Source organism: Pristiophorus japonicus, chromosome 4 (genome assembly GCF_044704955.1).
Source record: "Pristiophorus japonicus isolate sPriJap1 chromosome 4, sPriJap1.hap1, whole genome shotgun sequence".
Lineage (NCBI taxonomy): Eukaryota > Metazoa > Chordata > Chondrichthyes > Pristiophoridae > Pristiophorus > Pristiophorus japonicus.
The window spans coordinates 273015508-273029951 of record NC_091980.1 but is presented as its reverse complement, the minus strand read 5'-3'; positions in this window follow the sequence as shown (position 1 = coordinate 273029951).

The window sequence follows — 14444 nt, the reverse complement described above, 5'->3', positions numbered from 1 at the left end:
TTTGGTTGCCGGGCGTGATGATGCACTCCAGTCCCTCCGGTGCCCACCTCTCGCGGAAGGCCGCGAGCGTACCGGTGGACACCGCGTGCTCCATCTCCAAGGACACCCTGGACCGGATGTAAGAGCGGAAGAGAGGCAGGCAGTCAGGTTGAACGACCCCCTTGACCGCCCGCTGCCTGGACCGGCTGATGGCACCCTTGGCCGTGCCCAGGAGCAGTCCTACGAGGAGGCCTTCGGACCTACCCGCTCCCCTCCGCACAGGGTGCCCAAAGATCAGGAGAGTGGGACTGAAGTGCAGCCAGAATTTCAGGAGCAGCCCCTTCAAATAGTGGAACAGGGGCTGCAACCTTGTGCACTCCATAAAAACATGGAACACGGACTCCTCCAGACCGCAGAAATTGCAGGCGGCCTGGGAGTCCGTGAACCGGCTTAAAAATTTGTTGCACGGCACTGCTCCGTGCACCACCCTCCAGGCCAAGTCCCCGATGAATAGTGGGAGGACCCCTGCGTAGAGTGCCCTCCATCGGGGACCCCCGCCTCCTCCGGACGGCAAGATGGTACGCCATGGCGTGTCCGGACGGCCGGCGAGGATGGCAAAGTTGAGGGTGTGCAGGAGCAGCCCGTACAGGAAACCCCTCCGTGCGGAACTGAAAGGCACGGAGGGGATTTCCCCGAGGCGGCTCAAGTTGTGAGGCGCCGGCCCCCGAGGGAGGTTCCGGGGTTTGGCGCCGATGATGAATTCCGTCCGGACGGGGGTCAGTTCGGACGGGATCTCCCCACGTGCTTGAGCCTCCTCGATGCACCTAACGGAGTCAGGGCCCAGAGCTGTTTTTAGCGACTCGATGGCATCGGCCGCGTGGCGGACGTTGGCCGAATTTAGGCGCCGCGCCAGCGTGACTGGCGCCATCCAGCCCGCTCCTCCGCCATCGAGCAGGTCCCTGACCCTGGTCACCTCACCAGCCACAGCCCTCTCTTCCGACCGCCACATAAAACCTCGGCCGTGGAGGTACGGATTCCCGAGCAGCGGCTCCTGCAGGACGGCCGCCACTCCAGCCGGTGGAGAGCTGCGCTTGGTGGAGACTTTGTTCCAGACCCTGATGAGTTCCCTGTAAAAGACAGGCAGCTCCCGGAGGGCGGTCCTGGCACCCCCCAAGTTCACAAACAGGAGCTGCGTGTCATAATTGAGGTCGAGCTGCTGGCGGAAGAAATACCTCGCCAGAGCACACCACCTAGGAGGGGGCTTGACGTAAAGGTATCTCTGCAGGGTCTGAAGACGGAAAGTCGCGAGCTGGGCGCTGACGCACACCAACGACTGACCGCCCTCCTCAAGCGGGAGACTCAAGACCGCGGCAGAGACCCAGTGCTTCCTGTTGTTCCAGAAGAAGTCCACCAGCTTCTTCTGTATCTTGGCGACAAACGCAGGGGGAGGGGTCAAAGTGACCAGCCGGTACCACAGCATTGCGGCCACCAGCTGGTTTATAACTAGCGCTCGACCCCTGTAGGACAGCACTCGGAGCAGTCCTGTCCAGCGCCCTAGGCGAGCGGCGACCTTGGCCTCCAGCTCCTGCCAGTTCGCCGGCCAGGCTCCCTCGTCGGGGCTAAGGTAGACTCCCAGATAGAGGAGATGGGTCGTGCTCCAGGCAAAAGGCCTGAGCTCCTCCGGCAGGGAGTCCACCCGCCACTGACCCACCAGGAGTCCGGAACATTTCTCCCAGTTGATCCTGGCGGAGGACGCGGCCGAGTAAATCTCCTGGCACTCACGCATCCTCCGCAGGTCAGCGGGATCCTCTACCGCGAGGAGCACGTCATCGGCGTAAGCCGAGAGGACGACCTCCACGCCCGGCCCTTGCAGAGCCAGTCCCGTCAACCTCGTCCGCAAGAGGCGCAGGAAAGGCTCCACGCAAACGGCGTATAACTGGCCGGACATGGGGCATCCCTGGCGCACCCCTCTTCTAAAGCGAAGGGGCGCCGTCAAGGACCCGTTAACCTTAATCAGACACTCCGCGGCGGCGTACAAAAGTCGGATCCGGGCGACGAAATGCGTCCCGAACCCGAAAGCGCGCAGAGTTCCGAGCAGATAGTCGTGATCCACCCTGTCGAACGCCTTCTCTTGGTCGAGGGATAGGAAGGCGACCGACAGACCAGCCTCCTGGGAGCAATGGATGAGGTCCCGGACCAGATGGATGTTGTCGTGGATCGTCCGGCCCGGGACCGTGTATGACTGGTCGGGGTGGATCATGTGGTCCAGCACGGCACCAAGGCGAGCAGACATCGCCCTGGCGAAGATTTTGTAGTCCGTGCTGAGGAGGGAGACCGGGCGCCAGTTCTTAAGGAGGCGGAGATCGCCCTTCTTAGGCAGCAGGATGATGACTGCCCTGCGCCAAGAGAGGGGCATCTCCCCGGTCGCCAGACTTTCCCCCAGGACCCGCGCGTAGTCGCTCCCCAGGACGTCCCAGAACGCCCTGTGGAACTCCACGGTCAGCCCGTCCAGCCCCGGGGATTTTCCCCTCGAGAGCCGGGCGAGGGCACCGGTCAGCTCCGCCAGGCTTAGCGGAGCTTCCAGATTTTCGGCGCCCTCCGGGCTGACCTTCGGCAGGTCCTCCCACAAAACTCTACGCGCTTCCTCGCTGGACGGATCCGGAGAGAACAGAGCCCCGTAATATTCACGGACCCTGTTGTTGACGCCCTCCGGATCCGAGACGAGAGAGCCGTCGTCGGCCAGCAGCGTCAAGAGCTGCTTACGGACACTCTGCCTTTTTTCCAGCGAGTAGAAGAAGGGGGAGCCGCGGTCCAGATCCCGCAGGAACCGGATCCGCGACCTCACGAACGCGCCTCGGGACCCGACGAGCTGCAGGTCCTTCAGCGCGGCCTTCTTCGCTTCGTACACCGTCCGCAGGGCCGGGTCCTGGACGACTTGACCGAGACGGGCTTCCAGGTCGAGCACCTCTTTTTCTAGGCGCCCGACTCTGGCCGCCCGCCTCTTGGTCGACCCCCTCGCGTACTCTTGACAGAAGACGCGGACGTGAGCCTTGCCCACGTCCCACCATAGCCTCAAGGAGGGGAAGCCCCCCTGCTTCCTTCTCCAGTCGGACCAGAATCGACGGAACGAGTCCTGGAACCGCACGTCCTCCAGCAGCCGGTTGTTAAAGTGCCAGTACGCGGACCCCGTCCTCGCGCGGAGCGAAGCGAGCTCCGCCCACACCAGGTGGTGGTCCGAACACGGCACCGGCCGCATGGAGGCCGCCGGGACGCAGGAAACGTACGCCCGAGACACGTAAAGGCGGTCGACTCTAGACCATCCAACTCCAGGCCTCACCCAAGTAAAGGCGCTGGAGTCGGGGTGGAGATTTCGCCAGACGTCCACCAAGTCGAAGGACCCGACCAGGTCCCTCAACTTCTCCATCGCCGTCATGCACTGCGGGGCACCGGAGCGGTCCCTCGCCTCGAGGGTGCAGTTAAAATCCCCCCCGAGGACAATGCAGTCGCCGACGTCGACGGAGCCAAGAAGAGCGGACACCTCTTCAAAGAAGCGCGTTTGCTGCGGGCCGGGATGAGGGGCGTACACGTTCACGAGATGGAGCGGCACGTCCCCCAGGCGAACCGTTACGTGCAGCAAGCGGCCTGGCACGGGCTCCTCGACCCCCAAGATCTCCGGCTGAAAATGCGGGCCCAGCAAGATGGCCACCCCACTAGAAATGGCGGTGAGGTGGCTCATGCGGACCTCTCCTTGCCATTCCAGGAGCCACGTGGCTTCGTCTCCCGGAACGGTGTGGGTTTCTTGCAGGAAGCACACCGCATATTTCCCCTCCCGCAGGAGCGAAAAATTGTCAAATCTACGGCGTGCCCCTCTGCCGCCGTTGATGTTGAGGCTGGCTATGGTTATCTTCATGGCAAAAGCATAGTGCAACCTCTACCTTAACCTATTGTGGGGGAGGGAGCGGAGTCTTTTGTTGAACTCCGCTCCCTCCGCAGCCCAGCGAGGAGTCCCTCGAGCTCGCGCAGCTCAAGGTGCTGCTCCTTTGTCAAGGGCCCGCCCGCGGCCAAGGTTTTAACGGCGGCGCGGACGGACCCCTTGATCAGCTCCGGCTCGGACCATTTTTCCAGGGCCAGTCGGGCTTGGTCGCGGCGACCCCGGCTCTGGGCCAAAAAGTCCCGGAGTTCCTTTGCAGGAATGAGGAGGGCCTCAGCGGCGGTCGCGAGCAGATCCACCGCCTCACTGGCGGTGGTCTCTAGGTCTTCACCCGCGTCCCCCACCGAGTCCCCGTCCTCCTCCGGGAGGTGGCCGCCAGCAGCCTGCCCATCGACCGCACAAGGTACGGCAAATGAACCGGCCGCTCCAACCGGCCCTGGCACTGCCCCGATCCCACCCCCAGGATCGTCGGCAGAGGAGTCCCCACTGGGCTCTTTTAAAAATGGTGCTGGGTCGGGAAATGACAGCGGAAGGGGTTCCCCCTCCGCCCCAGGAACCGGAGAACAAGGAGAGACCCGGCCATAGGAGATCCCCAGGCTCCCCAAGTGCTCCAGCTCCAAAGTAAGAGGCGAGGGTGGGTGTTCCTCCCCCTCCCCGCTGCCACCCCCCGGCCCAGCATCTACAGTTTCATTAAAAACAGTGAATTGTGTTTCTGCCGGGTCGAGCGTCTCCCGGGGGAAGTTGGGTATTGGCTGGGCGGGCTCAGGTTCGGCCTTTTCGGCCTCGCCCGCCTCAGTCCCCGGGACGCCCGGCCCGGCGGCTACGCATTCCTCCGCGGTCCCCACGCCCCCCACGACAGGCAGATCTTCCACTCCATCCCCAGGAGGCAGCGGCTGGGCAGCCTCGACTACCTCACCCTCCCCGGGGACAGACTCCTCCCGCCTACGGCGCTGCTTGGGGGCGCTGGTTGGGGACGCGGGACACGCGGCGGGCACCGACTCCTCCACGGAGGGATGTTGTTCCCCCTCCGTCTCATCGGAGCCGCGCCTCCTTTTGTTCCTGGGGGCGCGCGGAGGCAGGGAGACCCCCATGTCTGCCGAGGCCTCCCACTCCGCCCCCCCCTTTTCCTTTCCTTTCCCGCGCCCGGGCCCCTCTGTGGTGTTATTCAAGGGCTCGGGCACGGGCTCGGGGCACCACGCGCTCGCCGGTGACGGGGTTGGGCTGAGCGCGGTGGTCAAATTATCTGGCGCACCGAGGGGACCTGCCTCTAGATGTTTTGCCTTCTTCCGCGCCTTCTTTCCGGTCGGACGCTCTCCCTCCCCCCCGCCGGAGGCCCTGAAAACAAAGGCCTCCGACGATGCCCGCGCACCCATGGCTCCCGGCACGCGGACGCAACTAGGGGGAGGGGTGGCGGCGGCGCCAGCCTTGGCCGCCTTCGGTGGTTTGGCGGCCTTGGAGGCGGGGCAGTTCTTACGAACATGCCCCACCTCCCTGCAGGCATGGCACCGCACGCCGTCCGACGTCCAGAAGACGCGGTAGGCAGTCCCCTCGTGCACCACATTAAAATTCCCCTCCGTCGTGTCCTCCCGCGCCAGCCGGACAAAGAGCTGGCGGCGGAAGGAGAACACGTGGCGCAGGCTGTTCTCCCTGAGGCCGAGCGGTATGGGGTTGATCCCTGACCTTACCTCCCCCAGTTGTTGTAGGTGAGGGAGGAGGAGCTCAGCGGAAACAAAGGGCGGGACGTTTGAAATGATGACCCTCTGCGCGGTGGCCTCGAGAGGGTCCACCGGCAGGAACGTCCCGCCCACCGTGAGCCCCTTTTCAAGGGCCAGGGACACCGCCCGCTCCGACCCCAGGAAGAACACGGCCTTCCCAGACATCTTGGAGGCTGCGACAATGGCCGAGGGGCCGACTACCCCAGCCATCGCCCGCACGCACTCCTCGATGGTCATTGTGGGGTGAGTGTAGCTCTTGACCCCGTGTTTCCTGGTTATAAGTGTAAATGGTGGCAGGGCAGCGGGTGGCGCAGGAGGTGCCGTGGATGTGGACACCGCCTGCGCATATGTCCTTGCTGGCCCTGCCACCGGCGTGGATGGGGTCGCCATCACGGGGTCCCTTTAAGGGCCACACCCACCCCAAAGTCACAGGCCTTAATGGTCTTTAATGGCCTCGTATATTAACTGAGCAGAGGAGCCCTTAACGAGGCACCTCTCCCCTCGTTGACAATTGGGGAGAGGCCTTGCTCCCTCTGCTCAGTTGTCTTAATTGGGTTTTTTTTTTAAATTAGGAAGAGAAGGGGCCTCAGAGAGAGAGGGGAGAAACAGAGGGTAACGGAGAAAGAGAGAGGGGGGTGGGAAGGGGGGGGGGCTGCGAGGGCAGGTCTCCCCTCGCAGCTGTGGGTGGGTGCACTCCCCAGATGGCAAAACACAAAAGTCTTTGAGGTGGTCTTCAGGTGGGGGGAGACGATGTCTTCACCTGGGGTAGCTGGAGCCACCAGGCACTCCCAACGATCTTTAATTGGATGATTAAGAAAAACAACAATCCTCAGCCTGGTAGCTCCAGCTCTCCCAGGCTAGGCAAATGTGGGGGGGGTGGGGGGGCATAGTTGTAAGCACGGCCCCCACGCACACTACCACACACACACACACCCCCCGCGATGTTCCGGCCCTCAGTGGTCTTCTTTCCTCCCCCCACCGATACAACAAAGTCTGTTTGGGGAAATGCACCCACACCCACCTGTAGAATGTAGAGTCTCCCTCCTTCCACACTGGTTGTTGTTGGTCCTTTCCCCCTCTCTCCAACTCCTTGCAGAATGGTAATAAAGATGTTGTAATGATTTCTGTTCTCCTCCTCTCCCTCTGGGTAAAAGTTGAAGGTGAAGCCCCTTCCTTCCTTCTCTTCCTGGCTGTTCTCAGGGCTCTCCAGGCAGGAGCTCAAGTTGCTAGCAGCTCCACTCACTGCTCACAGCTCCAACCGAGCAGGACACGCCTCCACCGCTCCACGATTGGTTCCTTGTGCATGAAACTCTTTTGAGTTCACCTGTGAAAACATAAAAACAATAAACGGTGCCACCCGACCTGGGTGACACTGCAGACATTTTCAAGGCCCTTTTTTTCCCCCCTTTTTTTTTTTGGGTTTTTTTTTTGTGTTTTTCTTTTTTTTTTTTTGGTTTTTTTTTTTGGGCACTAAAATCACAATTTTCCCCAGTGCCCCCTATAAAAGGGAAGGGGGACACTAAAAGCACCGGCAATTAAAACAAATTAAACTTTAAAACGTAAAATCAAATTAAAATTTGGTTGCCGGGCGTGATGATGCACTCCAGTCCCTCCGGTGCCCACCTCTCGCGGAAGGCCGCGAGCGTACCGGTGGACACCGCGTGCTCCATCTCCAAGGACACCCTGGACCGGATGTAAGAGCGGAAGAGAGGCAGGCAGTCAGGTTGAACGACCCCCTCGACCGCCCGCTGCCTGGACCGGCTGATGGCACCCTTGGCCGTGCCCAGGAGCAGTCCTACGAGGAGGCCTTCGGACCTACCCGCTCCTCTCCGCACAGGGTGCCCAAAGATCAGGAGAGTGGGACTGAAGTGCAGCCAGAATTTCAGGAGCAGCCCCTTCAAATAGTGGAACAGGGGCTGCAACCTCGTGCATTCAATAAAAACATGGAACACGGACTCCTCCAGACCGCAGAAATTGCAGGCGGCCTGGGAGTCCGTGAACCGGCTTAAAAATTTATTGCACGGCACTGCTCCGTGCACCACCCTCCAGGCCAAGTCCCCGATGAATAGCGGGAGGACCCCTGCGTAGAGTGCCCTCCATCGGGGACCCCCGCCTCCTCAGAACGGCAAGATGGTACGCCATGGCGTGTCCGGACGGCCGGCGAGGATGGCAAAGTTGAGGGTGTGCAGGAGCAGCCCGTACAGGAAACCCCTCCGCGCGGAACTGAAAGGCACGGAGGGGATTTCCCCGAGGCGGCTCAAGTTGTGAGGCGCCTGCCCCCGAGGGAGGTTCCGGGGTTTGGCGCCGATGAGGAATTCCGTCCGGACGGGGGTCAGTTCGGACGGGATCTCCCCACGTGCTTGAGCCTCCTCGATACACCTAACGGAGTCAGGGCCCAGAGCTGTTTTTAGCGACTCGATGGCATCGGCCGCGCGGCGGACGTTGGCCGAATTTAGGCGCCGCGCCAGCGTGACTGGCGCCATCCAGCCCGCTCCTCCGCCATCGAGCAGGTCCCTGACCCTGGTCACCTCACCAGCCACAGCCCTCTCTTCCGACCGCCACATAAAACCTCGGCCGTGGAGGTACGGATTCCCGAGCAGCGGCTCCTGCAGGACGGCCGCCACTCCAGCCGGTGGAGAGCTGCGCTTGGTGGAGACTTTGTTCCAGACCCTGATGAGTTCCCTGTAAAAGACAGGCAGCTCCCGGAGGGCGGTCCTGGCACCCCCCAAGTTCACAAACAGGAGCTGCGTGTCATAATTGAGGTCGAGCTGCTGGCGGAAGAAATACCTCGCCAGAGCACACCACCTAGGAGGGGGCTCGACGTAAAGGTATCTCTGCAGGGTCTGAAGACGGAAAGTCGCGAGCTGGGCGCTGACGCACACCAACGACTGACCGCCCTCCTCAAGCGGGAGACTCAAGACCGCGGCAGAGACCCAGTGCTTCCTGTTGTTCCAGAAGAAGTCCACCAGCTTCTTCTGTATCTTGGCGACAAACGCAGGGGGAGGGGTCAAAGTGACCAGCCGGTACCACAGCATTGCGGCCACCAGCTGGTTTATGACTAGCGCTCGACCCCTGTAGGACAGCACTCGGAGCAGTCCTGTCCAGCGCCCTAGGCGAGCGGCGACCTTGGCCTCCAGCTCCTGCCAGTTCGCCGGCCAGGCTCCCTCGTCGGGGCTAAGGTAGACTCCCAGATAGAGGAGATGGGTCGTGCTCCAGGCAAAAGGCCTGAGCTCCTCCGGCAGGGAGTCCACCCGCCACTGACCCACCAGGAGTCCGGAACATTTCTCCCAGTTGATCCTGGCGGAGGACGCGGCCGAGTAAATCTCCTGGCACTCACGCATCCTCCGCAGGTCAGCGGGATCCTCTATCGCGAGGAGCACGTCATCGGCGTAAGCCGAGAGGACGACCTCCACGCCCGGCCCTTGCAGAGCCAGTCCCGTCAACCTCGTCCGCAAGAGGCGCAGGAAAGGCTCCACGCAAACGGCGTATAACTGGCCGGACATGGGGCATCCCTGGCGCACCCCTCTCCTAAAGCGAAGGGGCGCCGTCAAGGACCCGTTAACCTTAATCAGACACTCCGCGGCGGCGTACAAAAGTCGGATCCGGGCGACGAAATGCGTCCCGAACCCGAAAGCGCGCAGAGTTCCGAGCAGATAGTCGTGATCCACCCTGTCGAACGCCTTCTCTTGGTCGAGGGATAGGAAGGCGACCGACAGACCAGCCTCCTGGGAGCAATGGATGAGGTCCCGGACCAGATGGATGTTGTCGTGGATCGTCCGGCCCGGGACCGTGTATGACTGGTCGGGGTGGATCATGTGGTCCAGCACGGCACCAAGGCGAGCAGACATCGCCCTGGCGAAGATTTTGTAGTCCGTGCTGAGGAGGGAGACCGGGCGCCAGTTCTTAAGGAGGCGGAGATCGCCCTTCTTAGGCAGCAGGACGATGACTGCCCTGCGCCAAGAGAGGGGCATCTCCCCGGTCGCCAGACTTTCCCCCAGGACCCGCGCGTAGTCGCTCCCCAAGACGTCCCAGAACGCCCTGTGGAACTCCACGGTCAGCCCGTCCAGCCCCGGGGATTTTCCCCTCGAGAGCCGGGCGAGGGCACCGGTCAGCTCCGCCAGGCTTAGCGGAGCTTCCAGATTTTCGGCGCCCTCCGGGCCGACCTTCGGCAGGTCCTCCCACAAAACTCTACGCGCTTCCTCGCTGGACGGATCCGGAGAGAACAGAGCCCCGTAATATTCACGGACCCTGTTGTTGACGCCCTCCGGATCCGAGACGAGAGAGCCGTCGTCGGCCAGCAGCGTCAAGAGCTGCTTACGGACACTCTGCCTTTTTTCCAGCGAGTAGAAGAAGGGGGAGCCGCGGTCCAGATCCCGCAGGAACCGGATCCGCGACCTCACGTACGCGCCTCGGGACCCGACGAGCTGCAGGTCCTTCAGCGCGGCCTTCTTCGCTTCGTACACCGTCCGCAGGGCCGGGTCCTGGACGACTTGACCGAGACGGGCTTCCAGGTCGAGCACCTCTTTTTCTAGGCGCCCGACTCTGGCCGCCCGCCTCTTGGTCGACCCCCTCGCGTACTCTTGACAGAAGACGCGGACGTGAGCCTTGCCCACGTCCCACCATAGCCTCAAGGAGGGGAAGCCCCCCTGCTTCCTTCTCCAGTCGGACCAGAATCGACGGAACGAGTCCTGGAACCGCATTTCCTCCAGCAGCCGGTTGTTAAAGTGCCAGTACGCGGACCCCGTCCTCGCGCGGAGCGAAGCGAGCTCCGCCCACACCAGGTGGTGGTCCGAACACGGCACCGGCCGCATGGAGGCCGCCGGGACGCAGGAAACGTACGCCCGAGACACGTAAAGGCGGTCGACTCTAGACCATCCAACTCCAGGCCTCACCCAAGTAAAGGCGCTGGAGTCGGGGTGGAGATTTCGCCAGACGTCCACCAAGTCGAAGGACCCGACCAGGTCCCTCAACTTCTCCATCGCCGTCATGCACTGCGGGGCACCGGAGCGGTCCCTCGCCTCGAGGGTGCAGTTAAAATCCCCCCCGAGGACAATGCAGTCGCCGACGTCGACGGAGCCAAGAAGAGCGGACACCTCTTCAAAGAAGCGCGTTTGCCGCGGGCCGGGATGAGGGGCGTACACGTTCACGAGATGGAGCGGCACGTCCCCCAGGCGAACCGTTACGTGCAGCAAGCGGCCTGGCACGGGCTCCTCGACCCCCAAGATCTCCGGCTGAAAATGCGGGCCCAGCAAGATGGCCACCCCACTAGAAATGGCGGTGAGGTGGCTCATGCGGACCTCTCCTTGCCATTCCAGGAGCCACGTGGCTTCGTCTCCCGGAACGGTGTGGGTTTCTTGCAGGAAGCACACCGCATATTTCCCCTCCCGCAGGAGCGAAAAATTGTCAAATCTACGGCGTGCCCCTCTGCCGCCGTTGATGTTGAGGCTGGCTATGGTTATCTTCATGGCAAAAGCATAGTGCAACCTCTACCTTAACCTATTGTGGGGGAGGGAGCGGAGTCTTTTGTTGAACTCCGCTCCCTCCGCAGCCCAGCGAGGAGTCCCTCGAGCTCGCGCAGCTCAAGGTGCTGCTCCTTTGTCAAGGGCCCGCCCGCGGCCAAGGTTTTAACGGCGGCGCGGACGGACCCCTTGATCAGCTCCGGCTCGGACCATTTTTCCAGGGCCAGTCGGGCTTGGTCGCGGCGACCCCGGCTCTGGGCCAAAAAGTCCCGGAGTTCCTTTGCAGGAATGAGGAGGGCCTCAGCGGCGGCCGCGAGCAGATCCACCGCCTCACTGGCGGTGGTCTCTAGGTCTTCACCCGCGTCCCCCACCGAGTCCCCGTCCTCCTCCGGGAGGTGGCCGCCAGCAGCCTGCCCATCGACCGCACAAGGTACGGCAAATGAACCGGCCGCTCCAACCGGCCCTGGCACTGCCCCGATCCCACCCCCAGGATCGTCGGCAGAGGAGTCCCCACTGGGCTCTTTTAAAAATGGTGCTGGGTCGGGAAATGACAGCGGAAGGGGTTCTCCCTCCGCCCCAGGAACCGGAGAACAAGGAGAGACCCGGCCATAGGAGATCCCCAGGCTCCCCAAGTGCTCCAGCTCCAAAGTAAGAGGCGAGGGTGGGTGTTCCTCCCCCTCCCCGCTGCCACCCCCCGGCCCAGCATCTACAGTTTCATTAAAAACAGTGAATTGTGTTTCTGCCGGGTCGAGCGTCTCCCGGGGGAAGTTGGGTATTGGCTGGGCGGGCTCAGGTTCGGCCTTTTCGGCCTCGCCCGCCTCAGTCCCCGGGACGCCCGGCCCGGCGGCTACTCATTCCTCCGCGGTCCCCACGCCCCCCACGACAGGCAGATCTTCCACTCCATCCCCAGGAGGCAGCGGCTGGGCAGCCTCGACTACCTCACCCTCCCCGGGGACAGACTCCTCCCGCCTACGGCGCTGCTTGGGGGCGCTGGTTGGGGACGCGGGACACGCGGCGGGCACCGACTCCTCCACGGAGGGATGTTGTTCCCCCTCCGTCTCATCGGAGCCGCGCCTCCTTTTGTTCCTGGGGGCGCGCGGAGGCAGGGAGACCCCCATGTCTGCCGAGGCCTCCCGCTCCGCCCCCCCCTTTTCCTTTCCTTTCCCGCGCCCGGGCCCCTCTGTGGTGTTATTCAAGGGCTCGGGCACGGGCTCGGGGCACCACGCGCTCGCCGGTGACGGGGTTGGGCTGAGCGCGGTGGTCAAATTATCTGGCGCACCGAGGGGACCCGCCTCTAGATGTTTTGCCTTCTTCCGCGCCTTCTTTCCGGTCGGACGCTCTCCCTCCCCCCCGCCGGAGGCCCTGAAAACAAAGGCCTCCGACGATGCCCGCGCACCCATGGCTCCCGGCACGCGGACGCAACTAGGGGGAGGGGTGGCGGCGGCGCCAGCCTTGGCCGCCTTCGGTGGTTTGGCGGCCTTGGAGGCGGGGCAGTTCTTACGAACATGCCCCACCTCCCTGCAGGCATGGCACCGCACGCCGTCCGACGTCCAGAAGACGCGGTAGGCAGTCCCCTCGTGCACCACATTAAAATTCCCCTCCGTCGTGTCCTCCCGCGCCAGCCGGACAAAGAGCTGGCGGCGGAAGGAGAACACGTGGCGCAGGCTGTTCTCCCTGAGGCCGAGCGGTATGGGGTTGATCCCTGACCTTACCTCCCCCAGTTGTTGTAGGTGAGGGAGGAGGAGCTCAGCGGAAACAAAGGGCGGGACGTTTGAAATGATGACCCTCTGCGCGGTGGCCTCGAGAGGGTCCACCGGCAGGAACGTCCCGCCCACCGTGAGCCCCTTTTCAAGGGCCAGGGACACCGCCCGCTCCGACCCCAGGAAGAACACGGCCTTCCCAGACATCTTGGAGGCTGCGACAATGGCCGAGGGGCCGACTACCCCAGCCATCGCCCGCACGCACTCCTCGATGGTCATTGTGGGGTGAGTGTAGCTCTTGACCCCGTGTTTCCTGGTTATAAGTGTAAATGGTGGCAGGGCAGCGGGTGGCGCAGGAGGTGCCGTGGATGTGGACACCGCCTGCGCATACGTCCTTGCTGGCCCTGCCACCGGCGTGGATGGGGTCGCCATCACGGGGTCCCTTTAAGGGCCACACCCACCCCAAAGTCACAGGCCTTAATGGTCTTTAATGGCCTCGTATATTAACTGAGCAGAGGAGCCCTTAACGAGGCACCTCTCCCCTCGTTGACAATTGGGGAGAGGCCTTGCTCCCTCTGCTCAGTTGTCTTAATTGGGTTTTTTTTTTAAATTAGGAAGAGAAGGGGCCTCAGAGAGAGAGGGGAGAAACAGAGGGTAACGGAGAAAGAGAGAGGGGGGTGGGAAGGGGGGGGGGCTGCGAGGGCAGGTCTCCCCTCGCAGCTGTGGGTGGGTGCACTCCCCAGATGGCAAAACACAAAAGTCTTTGAGGTGGTCTTCAGGTGGGGGGAGACGATGTCTTCACCTGGGGTAGCTGGAGCCACCAGGCACTCCCAACGATCTTTAATTGGATGATTAAGAAAAACAACAATCCTCAGCCTGGTAGCTCCAGCTCTCCCAGGCTAGGCAAATGTGGGGGGGGTGGGGGGGCCTAGTTGTAAGCACGGCCCCCACGCACACTACCACACACACACACACCCCCCGCGATGTTCCGGCCCTCAGTGGTCTTCTTTCCTCCCCCCACCGATACAACAAAGTCTGTTTGGGGAAATGCACCCACACCCACCTGTAGAATGTAGAGTCTCCCTCCTTCCACACTGGTTGTTGTTGGTCCTTTCCCCCTCTCTCCAACTCCTTGCAGAATGGTAATAAAGATGTTGTAATGATTTCTGTTCTCCTCCTCTCCCTCTGGGTAAAAGTTGAAGGTGAAGCCCCTTCCTTCCTTCTCTTCCTGGCTGTTCTCAGGGCTCTCCAGGCAGGAGCTCAAGTTGCTAGCAGCTCCACTCACTGCTCACAGCTCCAACCGAGCAGGACACGCCTCCACCGCTCCACGATTGGTTCCTTGTGCATGAAACTCTTTTGAGTTCACCTGTGAAAACATAAAAACAATAAACGGTGCCACCCGACCTGGGTGACACTCCAGACATTTTCAAGGCCCTTTTTTTCCCCCCTTTTTTTTTGGTTTTTTTTAGTGTTTTTCTTTTTTTTTTTGGTTTTTTTTTTTGGGCACTAAAATCACAATTTTCCCCAGTGCCCCCTATAAAAGGGAAGGGGGACACTAAAAGCACCGGCAATTAAAACAAATTAAACTTAAAAAACGTAAAATCAAATTAAAATTTGGTTGCCGGGCGTGATGATGCACTCCAGTCCCTCCGGTGCCCAC